The sequence below is a fragment of the Hemitrygon akajei genome, chromosome 11 (assembly GCF_048418815.1).
Source record: "Hemitrygon akajei chromosome 11, sHemAka1.3, whole genome shotgun sequence".
Classification (NCBI taxonomy): Eukaryota; Metazoa; Chordata; class Chondrichthyes; order Myliobatiformes; family Dasyatidae; genus Hemitrygon; species Hemitrygon akajei.
In genome coordinates this window covers 77692652-77715859 of record NC_133134.1, presented here as the reverse complement: position 1 = coordinate 77715859, position 23208 = coordinate 77692652, and the positions used below count along the sequence as shown (strand labels likewise).

General features: G+C 45.1%; 1 protein-coding gene across 2 annotated transcripts in view; it reads left to right on the top strand.

Annotated features, from left to right (window-relative positions):
- The first annotated feature begins 4111 nt into the window (after window positions 1–4111).
- Window positions 4112–23208, top strand: part of LOC140735738 (zinc finger and BTB domain-containing protein 7B-like) — a 193646-nt gene continuing 174549 nt past the window's right edge. For both annotated transcript variants that reach the window (XM_073061176.1, XM_073061177.1), the window contains exons 1-2: window positions 4112–4281; window positions 13926–14020. The gene's annotated coding sequence lies outside the window, so the exon portion shown is untranslated. The remainder of the gene's footprint in view (window positions 4282–13925; window positions 14021–23208) is intronic.

The following is a 23208-nucleotide window of genomic DNA, read 5'->3' as shown; positions in this document are numbered from 1 at the left end:
AGCATCAGATACACAACATTCACAAGACAAACATAAGTTATACATCAGTTTTAAAAGAAAACACAATTAGAATGAGAATTCAAATTCCATTGTTGTACAAAGTGGTCCTTGTGTTCCTATACTGAGGCAGTGATCTGGGTTGTGCCATTTGCTTCAAGAAGGGAAGTAGCTGTTCCTGAACCTGGTGGTGTGGGACTTCAGGCTTCTGTACATCCTATCCAATGGGAGCTGTGAGAAGATGGCCTGGGCCGGATGGTAGGGATCTCTGATGATGAATGTTGGCTTCTTGTAGATACTACTGATAGTAGGGAATGATGTCCCCATGATGTGTTGGGCTGAGTCCACGACCCTCTGCAGCTTCTTGTGTTCCTGCACTTTCTAGTTGCCTTACCAGACCATGACATCACCAGTCAGGACATCTGTAGGGGTTTGTTAAGAATGTCCTAAACCTCCTTATGCTCCTAAAAAAATAATAATGCTGGCACACCTTCCTCGTGATCACCTTTATGTGCTGGGCCTAGGACAGGTTAATGCCCGGGAATTTAAAGCTGTTGACCTTCTCTGGGGTTTTGAGAAAATGAACTATTTAATGAACTATTTAAACTACTTTTATCAATCTATGTAGAGTAACTGGAGTAATTTTTTAAAAAAATGTTTGCACTGTACCACAGCCATAAAACAACAGATTTCATGACGTTAGTGATAAACCTGATTTTGGTTCTAACGATAGTGTGTATGTAGGAGTCAGAGGGTTTTCTAGAGATTGTGTTGGTAGTCTCTATCCATTGTTGAGGTTTTTGCTGTAGGTAGCGTAGCTCTCATCATTAGTTGTAAGTTGCTTTGGGACAATCATAAAGGTCTGTGGAAACACTTCACTCCTTTCAATAATAGACGTCTGCATAAGAGGTGATTGAGATTCAGTGAGATAACACACAGTGTAATCTATGGTAGTTGTTCTGCGAAACACCCACCAGGAATGCGTTAATCTGATAATTCTGTGAACAGAGATGTGGGTGGAAATTGGGCAGGACTTCTAGTCCATTTCCCTAGTGAGAAATGACCAAACTAATGGAATATATAGATGTTCTGGTACATTAATCCCCACCATTGAGCCCATCTACAAGGAGCATTATCATAGGAAAGCAGCATCCATCAGAAAGGACCCCCACTACCCAGACCATGCTGTCTTCTTGCTGCTCCCATCGAGAAGGAGGTAGAGGAGCTTCAAGTCCCATATCAGCAGGTTCAGGAAGTTATTACCCTTCAACTATCAGGCTCCTGAACCAGACGGGGTAACTTCACTCACTGTAACACTGAAGTACTTCCACAAGCTATGCCTCAATAATAATAGATGAATAAGCAATAAATATTAAGAACAAATGTTGTAGAGTCCTTGAGTTTTTGCTGCCTTTTGTACACTGGTTGTTTGTTCATCTCTTGTGCGCTTTTGTATTGATTCTATTGTGTCTTTTTGTATTTACTGTGAATGTCCACAAGAAAATGAATCTCAGGGTAGTATATGGTGACACATACTGTATGTACTTGAATAATAAATTTACTTAGAACTTTGCTGTAACCCCTTGTTTTTGGCAAGTTGCAACAAGAATGGGAGTTGATTGGTATGAGATGTAAGTATTGGCTGGTATGATAGAAGGCATCAGCTAATAGAATGGTTATACCACTGGAAGAGGCTATTCAGCCCATTAAGTCATTTACTGCTCTACATCAGAGCGATCCACCTAGTCTCATGTTTTGCCCTCTTCCCAAAGTGGTATATTCTGATCTTGGGATCTGGGGTGGTGTGTGTGTCCACAGAATTAGTATGTTCTCCCAGTGACCATGTGCGTTTCCTCTTGTATGCATCTAAAGATTCCACCATTTGTTTGTCATGATTTGGCAAGAATAAATCCACACTGGCCATCTCTAAGCAATCCACACATGTCCAGGTGTCATATACCGTAATCCTGACCTCAGTTTTGATCTAGAACATTCCACCGAAGTTAAACAAACTGGTGTGCTGTACTGCTGTGGGTTGTCTTGAGGGCACCTTTTGAATAAGAGAGGGGGAGGGAGGTGGGGGTGGGAACTGTGAGAGAGGAAGGCTAGGCAGGGCTGGGGTGAGAGGGAGGCTTGGCAGGGGCTGGGGTGAAAGGGAGACAGGACTTGGGGGGGACCATGAAGGCTTGGGGTGAGAGTGAGGCTGGCGGTGGGAGGTGAGAGGGATGCTTGGGTGGGGAGATAAAAGCTTGGGGGGGGTTCTCAAATCGGTTAACTCAACCTCTCTTTGTGCTCGTCATTGCCTTTTACAGTTTAAGATTGTTCATAGAGCCCATATGTCTAAATCTAAACTATCTCGATTCTACCCTAGCATTAGTCCGCTCTGTGATAAATGCAAGAGGGGCGTGGCCTCTCTCATCCACATGTACTGGTTCTGTCCTAGCTTGGAGAAATTCTGGAAAGATGTCTTCACTACATTATCGGGTATTCTGAATCAGCACCTAGAACCAAACCCCTTAATTGCTCTGTTCGGTTTTTGGGGCGAGACAGATTTATGTCTGGGCCCGACCAAATGCCGAATATTATCCTTTGCCTCTCTCCTGGCTAGACGCTTGATCCTCCTTAGATGGAGAGATGTTGCCCCGCCCACTCATGTGCAATGGCTTAACGACTATGGCCTGCTTGGACCTCGAAAAATTTCATTATTCAGTTCTCAATTCGGATCTAAAGTTCCATAAGGTCTGGGGACCTTTTATCGAGTATTTTCATAGCCTTCCTCTTGACTAGGGGTTTTGTTTTTTTTTCTTCTTCTTTTCGGTCCCTTGCTTTCAGCTCCCTTTTTTTTTCTGGTAGTAGGCATTATTATCCTCCGTTGCTAAGTGTATTCACAGTCTGGGAGTTTGACTGTCCTGACCTATACTCTCTATATTGAGTTGCGGTTGGTCTGGAGTTGTTTTTTCTTGTGTTGTGGGGCTTGGGGAGGATACTAAGCTTACTTGTCTTTAATTTAGGTGCTTTTTTGTTAATTCTCTTCCTTTGTAGCATATTGTTATTGTATGCTTAATTTTGCACTGTATTAATCTTCCTCATTGGGATTTGGGGTTTTTAATTTGTAAAATGTTTTGAAAAACTAATTAAAAAAAGCTTGGGGGGGTAGATGGAAGTTTGGGTGAGAGATGGAGGCTTTGGGGGGGGGTGGAGGCCTTGGAGGTGGGCGGATGTGGAGGGGGGGAGAGATGGGGTGAGGGGAAGAGGAGAGTGAGAGGGAAAAAGAGGGGAGAGAGAGAGTATAAAAAGAAAAAATAGGAAATATAGACTCTGCTGGCGTGAGGGGGGAGAGCCACGGTCCGACGCCACCCGCCCACTTGCTGTATGGCAGGGAGGGAGGGCGGCTGTATTTGCCCCACGTGACCAGTGAACAAGCGCCACAGACAGGAGTTTGCTATTCATAACAAAAATGTGAAGGTTTTACTATATTTTTCCTCAGGATCCTCGTTCAGTGATCAATTAAATTTAATACCTATCTTCAGTTATTGAGGGAGGAGAGGGAGGGCTTCAGGTGACCTACCTCAGTCTCGGGGCGGGGCGAATTAGATCAGGTGGCGACTCCAAAGCCTCGCCTGCGCTCTGCTGATCCAACCAATCAAGATGGAGGTTGAAGTCGTGGAGGCGGAGCTTAGCCTGATCGACGGGATTGCATTCACTCACGGGCGACACCAGACCAATCAGCACACTGAGTTTTTCTATGTCGTCGCTTGCGCAAACTGATGGGGCGGGGAAATATTTGATAGACATCTAGATTCTCCAATTGGCACTGCGGACTGCGCCACGAGGCTGGGCGCAACTGAGGTGACTGACGCGACTGTCAATCGGGCGGAGCTTCATCTGGAAGCCAATAGAAACCGCTTGTTTTGAGATTGATGTGACCATACACCAACCAGACGGGTATGTAGGTCCAGGGCGGCTGGACGTTACTTAAATTGACGTCGATATTGACTAATGGAGATGGAAATCCAAGGGGGCCGCCCGCCGCCGAGGGGGAGGGGCGGCCTCCAGTAGGCCGGGCGGGAGGCGGAGTCTCAAGCGGCATTGCGTGAAGTTTTTTTCCCTCTCCTCGGGAGCAGAGCGAATGGGCGACGGGAGGGAGAAACACGCTTAGCAGTGAATTAGCGGCGTGCCCTTCTTCTCTGCCTGTCTCTTCGGTGTTGTCAGCCTGGTTGCTTGTCAGTCCGGTTAAATTGTTAAATTAATTACTCCAGGACCGGAAGTTGCTGCCGAGTGCAGGTAGGCGACGGCCAGTTGACCCGCAGTTAGTTTGTTTGATGGTCGTTCGGCTTGGCTTGTTTGGGGCTGGGGGGGGGGGGTGGGGGTGCTGGGAAGGTAAAGGGATTCCCTTCCTTTAACTCCCGTCGGGCCGTCTTGGCTATTTGACAACAGGTGAAGGGAAGGGTCAGAGGTCAGGGAGTGGGCTGGGCAGCGAGACGCCGAGCTGGCGATGTGATCCCGCCCCCTGGACACGCCCTTTCCCGTAGCACCGCCCCTCCCTCCACCCGGAACCCCCGCCCCCTCCATGTGGCTGACCTCTCCTGTCACTCTCTTGAGGTCAGGCGTTCAGGACAGTCCCTTTAACCTACTCCCAAGTCCCCCAAACTACTTTCCTACACCCTGCTACGGATCCTACCACTCACCCTGTACTCTGCCTTCAAGTCCGACCTTCCGAAAGTGCATCAATTTACACTTTTAACAGATTGGATTCCATCCGCCACTTGGCCCAGCTCTGCATCCTGTTAATGGCAAGATGTAACCCGTGATAACCTTCTACTATCCACAACACCACCAAGCTCTGTATCATCTGCAAACTTATTAACCCACCCTTCCACATCCTCATCTAAATCTCTCGGAGCAGTTATGGGATTGTCACGTTTGTTAACCTCTTGTAGGCTGCAGTACAAATATTTGGTGAGTTGCATGAACATAATGAGCTGGAGAGTCTGGCTCTTTGACTGTCAGGGCTGTGTGGATATCTGAGGGTAGGGAGGTCTGGTGGGGTGTAGGGGCTGTCAGGTGATGGAGGTTGACTAAAAGTAACCAGACAGGTTCTGACGGTACTAGATAATGACAGGGCTAGCTGCCAGTGATGGTGTGTTAGCACTGAGGTCTGCAGGAAGTCAGGAATTGAAGCAACACACATAAATGCTGCAGTAACTCAGCAAGTCAGGCAGCATCTATGAAGGGGAATATAAACAGTGCACTTTTCGGGCTGAGACCCTGCTTCAGGACTGGAAAGGAAGAGAGCAGAAGCCAGAATAAGAAGTTGGGGGAGGGAAAGAGGTACACGATGGCAGGTGATAGGTGGGTGGGAAGTAAGAAGCTGGAAGGGGATAGGTGAAAGGGATACAGGGCAGAAGGAGGAGGAGGAATCTGATAGGAGAGGCCTTTCAATTTCCCCCCCCCCCCCCCACTCACTCATCTTCCCTTTGGTGGCAAAGGTGACAAAGGAATTGGAATTGATTATCAAAGTTAAAGTCAAGGTCGCATTTATTGTCATATGCACAAGTACATGTAAGCACAGGTGCAGCGAGAGACTTGTAATGGGCAGCATCACAGGCCCACGATAAACAACATTTGCAAGAAGTGCAGAAACATGAATACAATTCCTTTGAGAACTAAAGAACACAACATTTTGTTACATTGCAAAGTGATGATAGTCGACAAACTCAAGAGGTTCTGCAGATGCAGGAGCAGGAGCAGACTCAATGAGCCGAGTGGTCTGATTCGGCTCCTGTGCAACACATTGCAAAATGCTGGACGATCTCAGCAGATTGGGGCAGCGTCTATAGAGGGGAAGAAACTATCAGTGTTTCAGGTCGACACCCTTCAGGACTGGTCAAAGTGGTCACTGTTGCTAAACTAGCGATTCAAGAACTGAATGGTTGAAGGGAAGCAGCTGTCCAAGTCAAGTTTCTTGCTGAGGTGTGAGTACCAGTACATCTAGGTACAGTTGCAGTGTTAGTTAGGTAGGTGGGCTTTGAGCAGCAACTGCTCTGTGGCCTGTTGTATTTCAGGCAGTGGGGCGGGGGCAAGGTCAGCTGAGTAGGGAATTGCAGTTGGGCGTCGTTGGAGAAGCCGTTCAGTGTGGTGGTAACACCTTTGGGGATGGCTGCCATTTAATAGATGCTGTTTTTTTTTTGCCGGTTGCTACTGTGGAAGGTGTAATGAGAATGTTGCAAGAGGTGGAGCCACCACCCTGTTAAATGGGTGGACAGATGTACCGACAGGTGTGTTATCCAGCCCAGGCTCTGTAAATACAATACATGTGCTCCTTGTTTCCTGGACTTGGCATTTGTCCATCCCTAATAGTTTCGGTTTAAATCCCTGGCTGCTTAAATGAAACACATTACAAATAGACACCTAATCCAAAATAGCTCAGATACAGTTTGTACTTTCCATAAGACATAGGAGCAGAATTAGGCCATTTGGTCTATTGAGTCTTCTCTGCCATTCCATCATGGCTGTTTTATTGTTACCCCTCTCAACCTGCCTTCTTCCTGTAGCCTTTGACACCATTGCTAATCAAGAACCTATCAACTTCTGCTTTAAATATACCCAATGATTTGCCCAGCACAGCTGTCTGTGGCAATGAATTGAAGCGGAAAAAAATTATAAAGGTGTTGCTGGGACCTGAGGACCTGTGTTATAGGAAAAGGATGAATAGGTTAGGACTTCCTTCCCTGGAGTATGGGAGAATGAGGGGAAATTTGATAGAGATATACAAAATTGAGGGTATAGATAGGGTAAATGCAAGCAGGCTTTTTCCATTGAGGTTGTGTGAGACTAGAACTATAAGTCATGATTTAATGTGAAAGATAAATTATTTAAGGGGAAAATGAGAGGGAATTTCTTCACTCAGGGTGGTGCAAATGTGGAATGAGCTGCCAGTGCAAGTGGTGGATTCGGGTCCAATTTCAACAATTAAGAGGAACTTGGATGGGTGGGTTATGGAGGGCTATGGTCTGGGTGAAGATCGATGGGGCCGGGCAGATTAAAGGTTCAGCATGAATTAGATGGGCTGAAAGGCCTGTTTCTGTGTTGTAATGTTCTATGAGATTATGAATTCCACAGATTCACAACCCTTTGGTTAAAGAAGTTCCTCTCATTTCTGTTGTAAAGGGATGTCCTTGTATTCTGAGGCTTTGCCCTCTGGTCCTGGACTTTCTGGCTGAGGCGGAAAGCCATTAATGATAGGAACAGCCAATCATCTCAGTTATCTATCTCCCCTAACACAGCAGGAGTGGCCCATGTTGCATCATGGAAGTTAAAATTACACAGAATGGGCACGTTTGGCCAGTTGATCAAGATTTTGGCTGAATAAATTCAGAAGACAGAATCAGGGGTTAGGATTAAGACAGTACAGAGATGCTAACACTGTTTCTCTCTCAACAGTGATTGGCTGACCTGCTGATTGTTTACTGTATTGGTATTAGAAATAACTTGGAAACTTTAGTCTGCACTGGAAGTACTGATTCACCAGCATTAAATATCGATGAGTCTGCATTCCCATGAGCATGTATAGTTGAGAACCAGTTAAACCTTTCATATGATTTAGTAAGAGAAGATTTTCTCAAAAGTATTATTTTGAGATCCTGACATTGTGAAGGGCACTATATAAATGCAGGAGAAGGAACCATCACCTTAAAATTGAGGTTCATTGCCATAAGAGTGGTCCTCAACTCAACAGCTGAATAAGGAATTTTACATCTTTTTAGACATTCTGACTACTTGGAGTATTGTGTTCAGCTCTGGGTGCCTTATTGGGATGGTTAAGAAGCGGTATGGCTGGTCTTCATTAATTGGAATAGTTCAGTCTGCTGGAAAATGATGGTGGAGAGTTATTAATGGGGGACAAAGAAATGATGGATGAACTCAATATGTATTTTATGTCAATCTGCACTGTGGAAGACCACAGCAATGCTAGAAATTTGAGACTCTCAGGGGGCAGAAGGAGAAAATACTTGGAGTCTGAAAGGTCTAAAGGTAGGTGAGTCACCTGGACCAGATGGACTTCATCCCAGAGTACCGAAGAAGGTAGCTGAAGTGATTGTGGAGGCATTGGTAGTGATCATTCATTCAAGAATCACTAGAGTCAGTGGTGGTTCTGGAGGACTAGAAAGTTGCAAATGTCATTCCACTCTTTAAGAAGGAAGGGAGGCAGAAGAAAAGTTGTCCTGACTTCAGTGATTGGGAAGATGCTGGAGTCCATTATTAAAGATGTGTTTTTTGGATACTTGGAGGCATATGATAAATTCAGTGTGGTTTCCATTAGGGGAAATCTTCCCTGATAGCTCTGTTGGAATTCTTTGAGGAAATAACAGGCAGGATAGACAAAGGAGAGTCAGTCAGTGGATGTTGTTTACTTGGATTTTCAGAAGCCTTTGACAAGGTGCACGTAAGGCTGCTTAACAAGGTAAGGGCCCATGGTATTTAGTGAAAGATATTAGCATGGATAGAAGATTGGCTGAGTGGTAGGAGGCAAAGAGTGGGAATAAAGGGGGCCTTTTCTGGTTGGCTGCCAGTGACTAACAGTTTTGGACACCTTATCTAAGAAAAGCTGTGCTGCATTGAAGAGGGTCCAGAGGAGGTTCATGAGAAAGGTTTTGGGAATGAAAGGGTTACTTGCCTGTAACTTGCTGGAGTTTAGAAGAATGGGGTGATGGGAGGAGAGAATCTCACTGAAACCTGTTGAATATTGAAAGTGAACATGGAGAGGATGTTTCCTATAGTGGGGAGTCTAGGACCAGAGGCTCAACCTCAGAATGGAGGGACATTGATTTAGAACAGAAGTAAGGAGGAATTTCTTTAGCTAGCACGCAGTGTTCATTGCCACAGATGGCTGTGGTGGCCAAATAATTGAGTACTGTATGTTTAAAATGGAAATTGATAGGTTCTTGATTAGTAAGGGTGTCAAAGTTTATGAGGAAAAGGCAGGAGAAGGGAGTCGATAAATCAACCATGACGGAACGGCTGAGCTGACTCAATGGGCTGAATGACATAATTCAGTTCTCATTTGCTTATGGTCTTATGAGGCAATGCTGTACTGTACTATGTACATCATGGCCCTTGCTCCTGCAGTTGAACTTGTTTGTACCAAGTTGGAAGTGGCCAAATGCAATATTAGTAGAAGATGTGGGGGTGTGGTGAAGCTGAGCCAAGTATCTGGTTCATGCCTGTCAGTAGAGAGAGTGCAGTGCAGGTAGACAACAAGGTACACTCTACGATGAGGTAGATTGAGAGGTCAAGAGTGTATCTCTTTCATACATGGAAACTACTCGATAATCTTACAACGGCAAGATAGAAACTGTCCTTGAGCTTGCTGGCACGTTGTGTCCAGCTTTATCTTCTTGGAATTGCGGTGGGGGGAAGAAGAGAATGCAGAGATGTCTTAGATGTTGTGAGAGCCTTTGTCTCTTAGGCAGAAGCAGTTGACGGAACCTTAGGCAGTTGGTTCCAGATTCTAGCCACCTTCTGCATGAAAACAGTTGTCCTTGTGACCCCTTTGGCTCTTACCCCTAACCTTTTTAATTTTATTATTGTCGAAAGGTTTTTTAAATTGTCTATCTCTGCCCCTCATAATGTTGTGAACTTTAATCAGGTCTCCAATCTGTTCCCTGCAGCTCAGGTCTTGTACTACAAAGTTTTAGTCAAGATAAAACGAGTAGTATTTTCTCCCTCGAGTCATGGTAAAGTGAAGGGATTCAGGTTCCACTCCAGTGATGTGAATATGGATAATCTAGATCAGAATTAGGATTATTATCACTGACATATGCATGAAATTTGTTTTGTGGCAGCAGTACAGTGCAATGCATAAACTATATTATAAATTGCAACAAGAAATATGTTATATATTACTATATATGTGTAGATATGTAACATATGTGTGTGTGTATAATTACATGTAGCAAGAAGAAAGTAAACTTGGCGAGGTAGTTAGTATTCATGGATTCATTGTCCATTCAGAAATCTGATGGCAAAGAGGAAGAAATTGTTCCTAAACTGACAATATAAGCTGACAATCCTGGTGCCGAAGAGATTATATGTCAGGGTGCAATGAAATTTCTTGTTGCATGAAGCTTGGAGAATAAACAGTGTCATCTTCATCATTATGTGCAGTGTCTTATTCCGTAAGCAATCATGGTCTTCCATCTGTCTAAAGCCTGTGGGAAAGACCCCCTTCAAGCAGTTGTTCTTTTATCTGTCCATGATTGTTCTTGGCAAATTTTCTACAGAAATGTCTTTGCCATTGCTTTCTTCTGGGCAGTGTCTTTACAAAATGGGTGACACCAGCCATTATCAGTACTGTTCAGAGATTGTCTACCTGGCATAAGTAACCAGGACTTGGTGATATGCACCAGCATCTCCACGCTGTTCTACCCCCCCCCCCCAATTAACAACGTACACGGTAATAATAAATACGCAAAGGTGACTGCAAAACAGCAGAACAGTGCAAAGACTGTATTGCAATCTGGGCAGATGGGGCTTGTCAGCTGTGGTTGGCAGCTCATTTAGGGGAAGGAAAACTCTGATGTCAAACCCTTACTGCCTCGCAGCTATACCCACTCAAGAGGAAGGCTTCGGGAGTAAAACATGAGGAAAAATCTGGAGCTGGAGTCCCTAAGGCAGTCCTACGTTGAGTTCCAAACACCTGTAACATTGCTGGTGCCAAACCGTATTGGTCTTTGCCGCGCATTTGGATTCATCAGCTGCGTGAAGCGGGAGAACCCGCTTCACGGGCAAAAGCTGGCTCTCCACGTCGTACTGCCCTGGCTTGGGTAGCTAGACAGCTAGGATGCAACATCCGTGGTCAACCCTGACCGATGGAAGGCCACAGCACTGTAAAAAGAATTACTGAAGCAGAAGAATCAAGAGGTAGAACTGAGTCCAGGAACGTGGCAACAATAGATGAGATATATGGTCCAAAAATTTTTATCCCCACTAGAGAAGTCCAAAAATAGATGGCATAGATTTAAAGTGATAGGGAAAAGATTTTAAAAGGACCTGAGGGCCAACATTTTCCACACACAGGGTGGTGAGAAAATGGAACGAGCTGCCCGCGAAAGTGGTGGGAGTGGTTACAATTGTGGCATTTAAAAGACTTTTGGACAGTTGCATGGGTAGGAAAGTTTTGGAGGAATATTGCTCAAATCCAGGCAAATTTCAGATAAATTCATTGGAACGGACATATGGGGAAGGAGGTGCGAAAGGCGTGATGGGGTTAGAGGTCTGACAGTGGTGGGGAAGGAGTTGTTCTTGTCTGGACATCTGGACTTTCAAGCTCCTGTACAAGAGAGAAAAAGGAATGGCCAGGGAGACAGACATCCATTATTGTACTGTTAGCCTCCCTCACACTATATAAGAAATGTGGGAGCATTGCTTCAGATTCTGATTCAGTTACGTAGGTTAGGTTTTGGGTCCCACAGGAACCGTTACTACCCTACATCCATGAGGTGCCTGAAGCTTTCCGGTGCGGACAATTTCACTCACTGATCTGATTCCACAACCTATGGATTGGCTTTCAAGGATTTGACAATTCACATTCTCTGTATTTTATTTTTTTGTGTGTGTATTTGCTCAGTTTCTTTGCACATTGGTTTTTTGTCAGTTTGTGTAGTTTTTCACTGATTCTATTGCATTTCTTTGTTCTACTGTGAACGCCTGCAAGAAAATGAATCTCGGGGTTGTATAAGGTGACATAGACGTCCTGTGATAATAAATATACTTTGAAATTTGAACTTATCACATGTACACTGAAACTTGCAGTGAAATGTGGCACATCTGAGGGTGTGCCAGCCACCCTTTCACACGCTGCAGGGAAAGCATTACGCTGAATATATGGAATCCTGAGCTGCTTTGAACACTTGCTCCAGTTCTCCGATAATCAGTACCCAAATGTTGTGTTTCATACCCTTTTTTCCCCACTCACTCTGATACCTTTCATTCTCCTGTAAGCAGCGGGATTAACTAAGCACCCCAGTGTCCCATTACCTTGTTGATACCTGCTGATTTAAAGCCTGCTTGTTTTTGCTGCCATTTCCAGTTTTGACAAAGGGCCTTCGACATCAAGTGTTATTGATCTGACACTGTAAATCAGCAAGGTTTTTCTCTCTGTCTTATTTGTCTCCATTCTTGCTGTGTGACACCTCTCTGTCCTTTTGTTAGTGAGAGAGAAAGCCTGTGGTGTGTTGAATTGTCAGGTGAATGATGCGTTTTTGTTGTACTGCAGGTCATGGGGGCTGCAGATACTTTTTATTGCTGAAATAAGTGGGGGGGGGGAGAGGGAGAGTTGTTTTTCTGCTGCTTGTGCCTGGGAGGGGACTTCGGGGCTCTAACATTTTTACTGTCACTCATTCTGTGGGGCACTCTTCTGTTTTTTTACGCGAAGAACAAGAATTTCAGGTTGAATATTGTATACATTCTCTGATATTAAATGAAACTATTGAGACTATTGATTCCCTTTGCATTGATCTGGCCTGACCTGCTGAGTCTTCCACCATTTTCTGTCTTTGTTACAGATTTGATAGTGGTTACAATTTGTGCCCCCTTGCGAACGAATTGCTGGCCCTCTTCCCTTCATTCTGTGTCTGCGAGAGGCACTACGTACTTGTAGGCCCTTTCATTGGGAAGTCATACAGCACAGAAACAAGTCCTACAGCCTTGCTGACCAATTTGCCTAACTGAGATTTGTCTGGCATTGACCCATAATCCCCTCTCCCCCATTCCTTTCCTACCCATGTAACTGCTCAAGTTCCTTTTAAATATGGTAATTGTACCCACCTCTACCTCCTCTGGCAGCTCATTCCATATTCTCACTAAGTTCAAGTTCAATGTGGTAATGTCGTCCACCTCTACATCACCAAGTTCAACATGGTAATTGCATCCACCTCTGGCAGCTCATTCCATATTCTCACCAAATTCAAGTTCCAGTTTAATTGTCATTCAACTGTACATGCAAATTCAAAACGGTGTTTCTCCAGGACCAAGGTGTAAGACACTCAATCGCACACAGCACATATAGTGCTTATGATTATGATAGCAGAAAAATATAGAGTCATAAATAGAGCCCGAGTCCCTGAGTGCCATGGTCTATAGATTGATGGTGCATGGGATGTTGTCCTGGAGCCATGTTTCTGCAAGAACAAGTCGTCGTCATGCACGAGTGGAGCTGCAGGTGAACGCAATCCAGCGCTCCGCCCCCTCCAGCCCAGCACAGACCGCGCGCGGTATGCCTGCCACGCCTCTGCTCTTGCCCAAGTGAACCAGTGAACTGGGCTTGCCAATGTCGAACAGGGTCTTGCGATCACCTTCCCTCCCACCCTTTGTATGGAAACTGTTGCCCCCTCGTGATTCTTTTAAATCTTTCCCCTCTCACTTTAAACCTGTGCCCCCTAGTTTTGTACTGTGGGCAAAGTTCTTTGACCATCCATCTTACCTATACCTCCTGTGATTTTTTATTAACCTCTGTAAGATCGCTGCTCAGCATCCTTTGCTCTGGGGAAAGCAGTCCCAGCCGGTCCAGTCCCTACTTGTAACCCAAACCCTCCAGTCCCACTAAGGTCCTTTTAACTGGAACTGGAGTACCAGCTAAATTGAGATTATTTTTGTCTAATCTGCTGTTGTGGCTCTCTCTCTGTTTTTGCGTTGTGCAATTCTCTATCCCTGCTCCGCACTGAAGAAAAGCTAATACGTCAGAGCGGGGAGATTGGCAGCGGATTACCACACTAATCCAGCTTCGGTTTAATGCGTTTGGTAATTTCTCTGGGGCCAGGTGAGAGTGGCGGGCTTCATGAGCAACAGGTGTTCAGTGGCGGGGGGAGGGGGGAGGAAGATGGAGGTTTACAGAAATTGTCCAAGTCTCATTGTTTGATCTCCATTAGGTTGGATGAAATTGAAGACGATGCCATAATCCACAAGACCCACGCTCGCGATACAGCTCAACCCTGAGGCTAGGTTTCTGCCAAGCTCTAAACCGGTAAGGGTGCTTTCTGATTTGGGAGGTGCTGCTTTTGATGTGGATCACTGTACCAGCCAGAAGCCAAGCTGCCGCACTGATTCCTGGTGCCTTGCACGATTTTAAGGGAGGGTGTGTGTGTGCTTGTCAGTTTTAATTATTCTGTATTCCTCTTCTGTGGGTGTTGATCTAATAGCTGCCAGCTTCTCTCTTCCTGCTGATCTGGATTGTTAGTCATTTAGAAGCACATCTTTGGTAAGAATGGGCGATAGGTCGGATCCTAACCCTGGTGCTGCTGGCGTGGAGTTTGCACGTGCTCCCTGTGACCAGGTGGGCTGCCACTGGGGGCTCCAGTTTCCTCCTGCACATGGAGCCAGTGGGTTAACTGGTTGCTGAAAGCCGTCTCCCCTTAGTGTGTGAAACTAGGGGATGATGGGGATGTGGGGAGAATAAGTCGGGATGAGTGTAAAGGGTGTAAACTTTTTAAAAAAAACGCCAGACCAAATAATCACAGCACTTACCTTTTCACCTGTTTATTTCTTCGAGCTCACCCGGCGAGTGAACTTGGTCCCGACATCGGGGGCAGAAGCGCTGTCATCCCTCCGGTGGTTCAACAAGCTCACTGCCTGACATCAGAATTGTTACAAGGCCACCGATGCAAAAGGACAATCAGTTTGATAGACACTCCAGTCACTTTAATTAAAGAAAGGAATGTCCTACCCGGTTTGTTGGAGCCAAAACTTATTACAAAGATAAGAACATCCACCAGATTTATGCTTTAATTAAGAAAGGAATGCCCTGTCTAATTTCCATCAGGTACCGCCTTATGTCGAAATCAAAAGGTGTGAAAAATCAGGAGACATCTTTAACCCTTATCTTGCTCCAAAGAAGCAGCTGTGAGACATTATTCAAACACACTGCAGTCACAGACATACCGTAGATTCCGGATTTTAAGCCGCTACTTTTTTCCCACATTTTGAACAGCTTTGAACTTTGCGGCCTTTAAACAGAGCGGCTAATGTTTTTTTTTCATGCCGGCTGAAAACATTTTGCCTCGTAACAGTAGACCAATAAAATTGATGAGTAGTTCACAGAGGTCCAATGAAATTGTACGATAAATCAAGCGCACTTTCACAATTAAATTATTGTAAATCAGTCATTTGTACTCACCCTCATCAACATGGAAAACACTCAAAGAAAAGCATTGTGCTGCCTTTATGGCAGTTATTTAGTTTATAATATTTTTGCTTAGTAATTCATTTTCTAGTTAAAGTTAGAAGAGTTTTAACTATATTTGTTTTCTGTACTACATCGCGGGATGCTATGACGTCACACCCGGTTTCGCCGCGTCTTGTGGGATACCAGTTTGCGATAAACGGGAAGGAGGGGGCGAGCACATTAGCCGAGCGAAAACGCTGCTTTTAAATGCAGTTTGCGATAAACGGGACGGCGGGGGTCGAGCGGCGGAGCGAAAACGCTGCTTTTAAGTTAAAGGCGATCAATAACTTTTCCTGGTAGGCTGCAGTATATATATTTTTTACCAGTCGTTAGGAGATATTGGAATGTTGTTCAGTAAAAAAGTATACGTAACGTATATTTAAAAGTAGCCGCGTTACAGGCACGGTTCGAAAAAAAGCATTTGCAATATGTATTTGTTTATGTTACCATATGGATTTAATTAAAAGTTAAAAAATCCTCACGTGTAATATCTTTCTGTGTAAATATCTCATATTACAACGTGGGACACCTGCGGCCGAAAATCCGGTGCGGCCTTTACAAGTAAAAAATTGATTTTATTTCTAAAATTAGAGCCAGCGGCTTTTAATCAGGTGCGCTCTGTAGTCCGGAATCTACGGTAGTCAGTACTTAACCCATTATTTACAGGAGTCTGAGAGTCCCCCCAATTCCCTTAAACTTTTATCATGGGTGACACAGTGGCTACCTTGGCACCAAAGAAGCCGGGTTCAGTCTTGACCTGGGGTCTGAACAATGTGGAGTTTGCTCTCCCTGTGAGCAGCTGGGTTCCCTCAGGTGCTCTATTTTCTTCCACATTCCAAAGACCAGTAGATTGGGAGTTTACCTTGCTGCTGTACATTAATTCAGTATTGGGTTTATTATCACTGACCCATGTCACCAAATTTTTTGTTTTACTCCAGAGGTACATAAAATTGCTGAAAGTTACATTAAGAAATATTTTTTAAAAAGTAGTTCAAAAATAGTGAGGTTGTGTTCATGGGAGAATGGACTGTTCAGAAATCTGGTGGAGGGGAAGAAGATGTTTCTAAAATGTCGAGTGTGGGTTTTGAGGCTCCTCTACCTCCTCACTGATGGTAGTAATGAGAAGAGGGCATGTCCTGGATGGTGAGGAGCCTTCATAACGGATGCTGCCTTCTTGAGGAATGGCTTTTTGAAAATTGTCCGTGATGGTGGGAGGCTACTGCTTGTGATGGATCTGGCAGAGTTTACAACTCTGCATCTTTTTCCGATCCTGTGCAGTGGCCCCTGCATACCAGACAGTGATGCAACCAGTTAGAATGCTCTCCACGGTACATCTGTAGAAATTTGCTAGAGTCTTTGCATACCAAATCTCCTCCAGCTCTGAAGGAAGAATAGCCACTGGTGTGACTTCTTTACATTCAGATTAATTAATGTATCATGCAGATTGAAAAATAGTGAGGTGTGTCATTTGTTTTGAGCAGCCAACAGCACCAAAGGATGTACTGAGGGCAGCCCGCAAGGGCAGCCACACATTCCGGTGCCAAAATAACAGCAATATTTTGAGCCCAGCTGAGGGCCCGACATATCTGTAGTCTCCAGGCGAGGGTTAGAATCTGGGGTAGAGAGTTAGGGGGAGGATAAAGGAAATTTTGTGTAGGGTTGGTGGAGATGCCAATGTGGCCTCAAGGCTTCTTTAGTTACCATATGTTTCATGACTGGAATTGGCTGGTCCGTGTTGGGAGAGTGTGGTTGTAGGAACAGAAGTCTTATTCTCCCTCACTTCCCCTTAGAAATCCTTTCTTCCTTTCTAACCCTGAAGAATGCTGCCTCACAATTGCACGTTTGCAATTTCGAGGTCTCGTTAACAGCTTAAATGGCAAGAGCTACCTCAGTCATAGTCGATGAATCAATTGTGAGTCATTTTTAAAACATCCTTCTCTGTGCCACTTTGACACCACTGGTCAATCCTGGCTGAGTGTTATTCAGCATTTCATCAGAATGGAATTGGAATTGGTTTATTATTGTTGTATGTACTGCGTTACAGTGAAATATGTAGTTTTACAAGCTATCCATACAGATCATTTCAAAATGCCAATGCATTGAGGTAGTACAGGGGGAAGTCAGTAACAATGCTGCTAAAGTTATAGAAAAAGTACAATGTAGGCAGACAACAAAGTGCAAGGGCCATGCTGAGCTGGATTGTGAGGTCAAGAGTTTATCATTAAAGTACAAGATGCCCATTCAAGGCTCTGATAACAGCAGGGTAGAAGCTGCCCTTGAGTCTGGTGATATGCTTTCAGGCTTTTGTCTCTTCTGCCTGATGGGAGGGAGAAGCGAGAATGTCTGGGGTGGGTCTGGTCTTTGATTAAGCTGGCTGCTTTACGGAGGCAGAGAAGTGTAGACAGAATCTCTGGAGGGGGAGGCTGGTTTTCCTAATGGACTGGTCCGTGCCCACAACTCTCTGCAGTCTTGGGCAGAGCAGTTGCCTTGATGCTTCAGAATAGGATACTTTCTATGGTGCATCAATTTAAAAATTGGTGAGTGTTAATGGAGATGTGCCAAATTTCCCAGCCTTGTGAGGTTCTGGTATGCTTTCTTGGCTGTAGTGTCCAAGTGGCTGGACCAGTACAAGGTTTTCATTGCACTTGTTAACACATGCCTGTGCATTTGACAGTAAACTTCGTCTTTGAATTTGAATAGCCTTGTTCCTAGGTGATGTTTACACCTAGGAATTTGAAGCCATTAACCATCTACACCAGTACTTTTGACACCTACAGGCGTGTGTGCTCTACCTTGCCAGCTGAAGTCAATGACCTGTTTTGCTGACCTTCAGAGAAAGGTTGTTCAAAGTCACGTTTGTTGTCATATGCACAGGTGCAGTGGAAGCTTACTTGCAACAACATCATGGGTGCACAGCATCAAATGAGCAACATTCACAGGAAAAAATCTGGTTGCAAATTTTACAAGAATATGACTAGAATAAAAACAAAGCCCATTTTATTGTAAAGAGATCAAAATGGTCATAGTGTAGCTGTCGTGTTGGTTGGTTCACGAAACTGGCTGAAGGGAAGGAGCTGCCCCTGAACCGTGGTTTGGGACTTCAGGTTTCTGTACTTCCTGCCTGATGGGAGCTATGAGAAGTTGGCATGACCCAGATGGTGGATGTTGACCTTTTTGAGACAGTGCCTCCAGTAGATAGTTGTCCTGGTACCATACCATTTGGCCTGAAATGTCTGCTTATTCCCCTCCACAGATGGTGTCTGACCTACTGAGTTCCTCCAGTATTTTTTGTGTGTGAGGCTCTTGTGTCCTTTTGTCCTCCGCCTCATCATTATTTGAGATCCGATTCACCGTGGTGGTGCCAAGTGTAGTCAGAGTTGGTGCTTCTGGCAGGGTTGATAACAGTAGTGGAGTAAGGAGGTGGTGTGAACCTCATGTCCCTGCCATCTAATGGGTGTATTGTACTTGGATGCACGGTTTCATGCTGCCAGTCCTTTTGTTTTTCACAGTGCCGTAAAATGTGGGGAGTGTGGAGACATTTTCTCCATAAAGTTCTTTCAGTTCAATGTTGTAGAAAGTTGTCATAGATAGTCTTTTAAAAGAATCCTGGATGGCTATGTGGAACTTAGGAAAATAGAGGGCAATGGGTAAAGCCTAGGTAGTTCTAAGGTAGGGACGTGTTCGGCACATCTTTGTGGGCCGAAGGGCCTGTATTGTGCTGTAGGTTTTCTATGTTTCTGTGTTACAACTGGACATTGAGATGAGTTCAGAAGTGGCAGATGTTTTCAACTGGAAAAGTGTGAAGGGATTCAGTTTGGGAGGCCGAACTTGGAGGCAAAATACAGGGTTAAGGGCAGTGTGGAGGAACAGAGGGATCTTGGGGTCCATGCTCATAGATCCCTCAAGTTGATAGGTAGTTAAAGATGTGTATGGTGTGTTGGCCTTCAGTAGTTGGGGGACTGAGATCAAAAGCTGTGAGGTAATGTTGCAACTCTATAAAAGCTTGCTTAAACCACACTTGGGAGTATTCTGTTCGGTTCTGGTTGCCTCATTCTAGGAGGGATATTGAGGATTTAAAGGGGGTGCAGAAGAGAGTTACCAGGATACTGCCTGACTTACAGAGCATGACTTGAGAGGAAAGGTTGAGGGAGCTAAGGCTCTTCTCTCTGGACCGAAGAAGGATGAGGGGTGATGATAGAGGTGTTTAAGATGAGAGGTATAGATCAAGCAAACAGCCAGAGACTTTCCCAGGGCAGAATTGGCTAATATGAGGGTGCATAATTTTTTGGTCAGAGGAAAGTAAGGGGGTTGTAAAAGGTTGAGTTTTTGGAGTGGTGGGTGTGTGGAACAACCTGCCAGGGGTGGTGGTTGAGGACATTTTAAGAAACTCTTAGACACATAGATGATAGAAAAATGGAGGGTGATGTAGGGGGATGGGTGGTGGGGTGGAGGTTCATCTCTACGCAATGGTGCAAAGCGCTCCTTCCCTCCACTAACCTGCAGGTCACCCTTGGGCAAGGTGTGGCACCTGCTTAGCCCCCTGATCAGGGTCACGTGAAGCCATGGGAGCAGGTGATGGGTTGTCGCATGAGCAGCCGGTGCATATTGCATAACCAAGACTTGTGATCACTGATGCTAGGCAGACACACTCTGAAAAGTATTGATAATGGTTTGGGTCAGCTCTCTTGTAAAGACACTGCCCAGAAGAAGGAAATGGTAAATTATTTCTGTAGAAAGATTTGCCAAGAACAATCATGGTCATGATTATCCACGTCAATATGACACGGCACATGATGATGTTGAGCGTAGGAGGGAAAAGTTAGAATGATCTTAGAATAGGTTAAAAGGTTGGCACAACGTCATGGGTCACGGTTCAGGCCTGTACTGTGTGTTGGCATTGCAACAGGCAGTGCACTGACAGCCAGGGGTCATAAGTGACTGCAAAGACACAAACGTTTTCTTTATTTTTCCTGCAACAGCGCATGTTACTTGGAAAAAATGAAGCTGAACCCAGGTGTGCTGCAGATCTGAAAGGTTTTGACATGTGGAGGAGAGTGTTGACGCAAAATTTGCTCCACGGTTGGAGCATGTTTTCCCATTGCCAACGCAGGGCAACGATGGCTTTGTTTTTAAACAGTCTTTTCCGCTGCGTGTCAGCAGTGGAAAAATTTGGCTCTTTAATGACACATCACAAACATATCTCATCGATTTCATGGTGGCAAAGATTCAAAATTCATGATTCAAGTTCGTTTATCATGTGTACATGGAAACTCGCAGTGAAATGTTAGGTCAACAACCAACACACCCAACGATGTACTGGGGGCAGCCCTCAAGTGTTGCCACACACTCTGGTGCCGACTTAGCATGCCCACAATGTTCAGCAGAGCAACTCAGAACCCAACAAGCAACAAAGCAAGCCCCTTTCCTCACTCCTACCCGACGCACGTACACAGTCCTCTAAGACAAGCCATCTTCGACCTCCAGCAGACCTGCATTTGGACTCAGTCGCACAGACATTGGGCCTTCAACTACTCCAATGGACTCGCAGAGATCTGCGAACCTGGGACTCTGCGCAACGGGCCTAGACTTCCTGACTTCTGATTCAACCCTCAGGCTTCAGTCTTTTAAGACCATTGAACCCACCCAGCCACGCTGGGCATTTTCCCTCCTCCCCTCTCCTATCAGAAGTTGTGCTTTTGGCAGACAATGCAAAAGCTTGACAGCGTGAGCGACCAGGCTGAAGAACAGCTTCTATCCTGCCGTTATAACTATTGAATGGTCCTGTAGTACGATAAGATGGACTCTCGACTTGGACTAACTCATTGTGGTCCTTGCACCTTATCGTCTACTTGCACTGCGCTTTCTCTATAACTATAATACCATTTTCAGGAGGAAGAGAAAATGGATCGTTATGTTGCTCATTCATTGCCACTTTCTGGGCAGTGTCTTTACAAGACGGGTGACCCCAGCCATTATTAATACTGTTCACAGATTGTCTGCCTGGCATCAGTGGTCACATAACCTGGACTAGTGATCTGCACCGGCTGCTCATCCACCACCTGCTCCCGTGGCATCACATGACCCTGATTGGAGGCTAAGCAGGTGTTACACCTTGCCCAAGGGTGGCTCGGAGAGAGGGAGCACCTTGCACCTCTTTGGTAGAGCTGCATCTCCACCCCACTTTGTAGAAATCTCTGAAGAATGAAAGAAGTATTATTTGTCACATGTACATCAAAACCTGCAGTGAAACTCATTGTCTTGCATCGATGACCATCACAGTCTGTGAATCGTACTGGAGGCAAGTGTCACAGTGCTTCCGGTCCAACATTGCAAACCCACAACTCACTAATTCTAATCCGTACGTCTGGTGTGTGGGTGGGGGAAATCTTTGCAGTTACAGAGAGACCATACAAGCTCCTTATAGACAGCAGCAGGAATTAAACCCTAATCTTCTGATTGCTGACGCTGTAGAGCAATTGTGTTGACCTCCGCTACTGTGTTGCTGTGGGGATGGTGTCACACAGGCTCGACTGGACACGCACGCACCTGCAAGAATATTAGGGAAGCGGACTGTTTTTCACAACAGTTCGTAATATCTTGGTCACTACTACTTGTGTTGTGGAGGTTTGTGAATGTTTAGAGGAACTGGGAATACAGACGTGGGTAAAAGGCATTGGTAAAAATAAACCCCTTACTCGGTGAATCATATGCTCTGGGCCTTGCTTCTGTGTTAATGGCAGTAGGAATTAGATATTATTGCAGGGAAAATGATTTTCAGGGTTATTAGAGAGGAGTGGGTTAATGCGGCTACCTCGATTCCAGTACTGCAGCTTTGCATTGAGTTTGATGGGCCGAGCAGCCTCCTGAGTGCCCAAAATTCCTTGATTCTATAATGGGACCTCTGGTGCTGGCTGTGTGGAGTTTGTGGGTTTTCCCTGTGACCATGTAGATTTCCCCTGGGTGCTCTAATTCCCATCATCCTAGGATCAGAATTACACCATTCGGCCCATCGAGCCTGTTCTGCCATTTTCATCTTGGCTGATATATTATCCATCTCAACACCATATCCTGTAGACATGCAGTGGGTTAATTAGCTGCTATAAATTGCACCCCCCCCCCCCATCTCAGTGCGTAGGTATGATAGAATGTGAGGGGGAGTGTCTGGAGAATAAAATAGAATTGGTGATTGATTCCATGATGAGCTGTTTAGTTTGGGTTTGTTTAATTAATTTTAAGTTCCCCAACTAACTTGGTGGGGTGACCGTGTATCTCTGCCGTTTTAGTCCACGTCTCTGCATTGCTAGCCAACGGTGTGACGTGTCTCTCTTAGCTTCACATTACAAATGGTCAAGATAGAAAAAACATAGATTTGTCCAATTGGGCAAAGTGCTGCTGTGATAACATTGACCTTTTCGAATCAATGGCAGGATGCAAGAGAGCCTGGGGAGCTGAGGAGTTTCATTGTTTTGAGGAAAGAACAAGTCTGCAATGGTGTTTGTTTAGATTCACTAACCTCTGCAGACTGATTGGATGTCTTTAGTTAATTAGCAATGAGGGTCTGCAGGATAACAAGTGGTTAATTTTCCTCTAATTGCTGAGTTCCTCTAGCATTTTGTGTGTGTTGTTGAACCCTTCAGCCCACGATGATGTCCCAACCTTCTAACCCACTCTAAAATCAAACTAAACTTCCCCCCCCCCCCACATAGCCATCTATTTTTATATCATCATGTGTCTAAGAGTCTCTTAAATACTATGATGAGTATTCATTAATGTCTGTCGTCACCTGTCTTGTAAAGATATCGCCCAGAAGAAGGCAACAGCAAAGCAGTGTAGAAAAATTTTCCGAGTACAGTCATAGTCCTATGACACGGCACATGGCAATGATGATGAACGCATCTGCCTCTACCAGCGCCCCTGGCAGCGTGTTCCACGCACCCACCACTGACATCCCCCTCCCATCTCCTTAAAATTATACCCCTTTACGTTAGCCA